General features: G+C 39.1%; 1 protein-coding gene across 1 annotated transcript in view; it reads left to right on the forward strand.

Moving 5' to 3' along the window:
• Nucleotides 1-3,088, forward strand: part of LOC106869508 (uncharacterized) — a 526,190-nt gene that overhangs the window by 398,850 nt on the left and 124,252 nt on the right. The window lies entirely within an intron of this gene.

Below are 3,088 nucleotides of genomic sequence, written 5' to 3' on the forward strand. Positions count from 1 at the left end.
TGTGTGTGTGTGTGTGTGTGTGTGTGTGTGTGTGTATGTATATACACACACACATAAGACACACAAACTCATATATATTTAAGTATTTCTTCTTTTATTATATGATGTTTCACTAAAAGCATTCATTTACTTTACATTCTTTATCCTAAAAAATATCTTATTTCGATTCGCTTTCTCAATGTTCCCTAGTGGAATGCAACCGATATGTACATACTCATTCTTTAATATGTTTCGCTGATATCATTTCTGTGCTATTATCTCAAGATTCTATTCTTAACAGTAGTCTATATTTAATGAAATATTCCAATTGATTGTAGACTCGTTATTGGTGGCAGAGCGAGAAAGAGGCATTTCTTTTCACTATTCTATGGTTTTAGCAACTCTGCCTTTATATTTTTAAGCCTTGTTCTCTTCTTGTTTTCGAAGCCATGAATAAAAACAGTGACTTTTCCGGTACGAGTGTTCTTATCTGTCATCTGCACGTGACCCTCCGGAAACAGGGTGAAATTGAAAGCCACCTTAGCAGTATCATACGCCACTGGGCGAATGAGTGCACTGGGTCTTATACAATATATTTAATGACAGCAAATCACAGTATAAATAGATCCGAATTGGATCCCTAGGCCCCTGATGAGTCTAGGAAACTGCTCAGAATGCCCATGCCTTGAGACGGTACAAATGATGCGAAGGAGTTCGACAGTGTCAACAATGTTCTACATGTCTTGGAAATATTCCACTCACTTGTTTGATTACTCTTCACTCATTACCAGCGTATAGCCATTTTTATTCATAATTGATTTGCAAGAAACCGTTCTTGTTCTTGTCAGGCCGTTTAAAATTATGTACAGATATTCGGTGTCATTTCTCACTGCTACTTCTGCTGTCTAGATATTTTCCTAGAAACATATCCCCCTATCCATCTTGCAATTTCTTTTCACATACTTATTGATATAGTTATAACTCTCTGTTTGTTTCTATGAACATGTGCCCTTCGTTTGGCACCCTTTTGTTTATTCTTCTTTCACATATTGTATGTCACTGTGGAGATCCATCGTTACTGGATGATACTTCACTGATCGTTGTGTCGCTGATTGGTTATGTGCTATGCCTTCACAACACATGACGACACAATTGATTCTTAGTGGAGGTAATTTAGCTTGACATACGATACTACGAAAAACATGAGCATCAAATGCGTTTCTTTTTTCAATGAATCGGTGAAGTTTTGCCTTCAGAAATAATCATTTAACATTCTAGATTGCTTTTATGCTGCTCAGCTCTGGAAGAAGACGACATGCCGATTACTTTGCAGCTCCCAATAGCTTCATTAAAACTCTAGTTAGAGAGATGCTCGTATCTGTTTCATAACATATATTTGAGTATTTCTTTCTTATATGCACAGGCATTGTTGTTGGCACTCCGTCGCTTACGACGTCGAGGGTTCCAGTTGATCCGATCAACGGAACAGCCTGCTCGTGAAATTAACGTGCAAGTGGCTGAGCACTCCACAGACACGTGTACCCTTAACGTACTTCTCGGGGATATTCAACGAGACACAGTGTGACAAGGCTGACCCTTTGAATTACAGGCACAACAGAAACAGGAAGTAAGAGTGAGAGAAAATTATGGTGAAAGAGTACAACAGGGATCGCCACCATCCTCTACCGGAGCCTCGTGGAGCTTTAGATGTTTTCGCTCAATAAACACTCACAACGCCCGGTCTGAGAATCGAAACCGCGATCCTATGACTGCGAGTCTGCTGCCCCAACCACTGGGCCATTGCGCCTCCACATGCACAGTCATAGATGTGTAATTAACAACTTTGCTTCGCAATTACATGGTTTCAGTTTTGGTTTGACAGCGGGGAATCTTCTCAAAATATCTTCTACAATAGACTACTCGATCCGACCAATACGCTGGGAGTTAGTTTGTTGACGGAAAAGGTGTAAACCCAACGCCATTCTGCTTGACAAATAGTGTTGGCACTTACTGGCATGCCAAAAGAAAAGATACAATAAGGTACAATAAAGTACACTAAGTACTATATTCGATTTGTTCGACTAAAACTTTCAGGGCAGTGATCTAGTACGACCACAGTATCGCTGGTTTGCTGCACACCACAGGAAAAGACTTCATGGAGCACTACAGTAATCCTTCGACTATCGCAAGTGTTACATTCCGAAACCTCCCAAAGAAATAATTAAAATCTAAAAAAAATAAATACCTATCGGCCGGAGAAGCCCGGATATACTGAGGAATCCGCGTCATAAATTTACATATATTAGTCAGAAAAGTTCGCGATGTACTGACTGCACGATAGGGGAACCGCGATATGGTGAGGGATTACTGTATTTGATTCTTCAAATCCCTGCGCATACATATATCTATACATGCATATACATATGTGTGTACATACATACATACATACATAACAATAATCCTTCAATGGAAATTATAAGCATTTAATGCATCACTACCGGTGTTTCCACGAATCAGGTGTCTCTTAAGACCACAGTCCGCATTCCTAATTACAGTGCAGTCCGTAGTATCCAAGGACATCGGGTTGATCATCTTCATGCATTCATTTCTTCAGGCGATATAACATTAGTGGAAGTTTGAAAGAGGGGTGCTTACCCTTTTGACCAGTGCGAAAGGTTGGTATTTGGTTATGTGCGTATTACTGAGTGTATTTAGTAGGGAGGAGAGGAAGGTGATAGAAAGAGGGGGATGAATGGTAATTATACAGATATAGAGGTGTGTGTGGTGATATCGGACTTATTTTGCTATTCACACACACACATACACACACACACACAAACACATATATATTTAAATGTACATATATATGCATGTATTACAGTTCTATATTTAAGAGTTCGATTCCAGGCAATGACCTGAATAATAATAATAGTAATAAAAGTGAGATGCAGCAAGGAATTTTGCCAGTGAATAGGTCGCGGTCTCGAAGCGACGAAAATACTTTGGCAGATTAAATTAAAATGTTGAAGTGAATCTAACGTTTTTTTTTTTGTGTGTGTGTTTCTTAAATGGCTTATAAACACCTTCCACGCTGCAATTGTTATATATA

The sequence above is a fragment of the Octopus bimaculoides genome, chromosome 1 (genome assembly GCF_001194135.2).
Source record: "Octopus bimaculoides isolate UCB-OBI-ISO-001 chromosome 1, ASM119413v2, whole genome shotgun sequence".
NCBI classification, from domain to species: domain Eukaryota; kingdom Metazoa; phylum Mollusca; class Cephalopoda; order Octopoda; family Octopodidae; genus Octopus; species Octopus bimaculoides.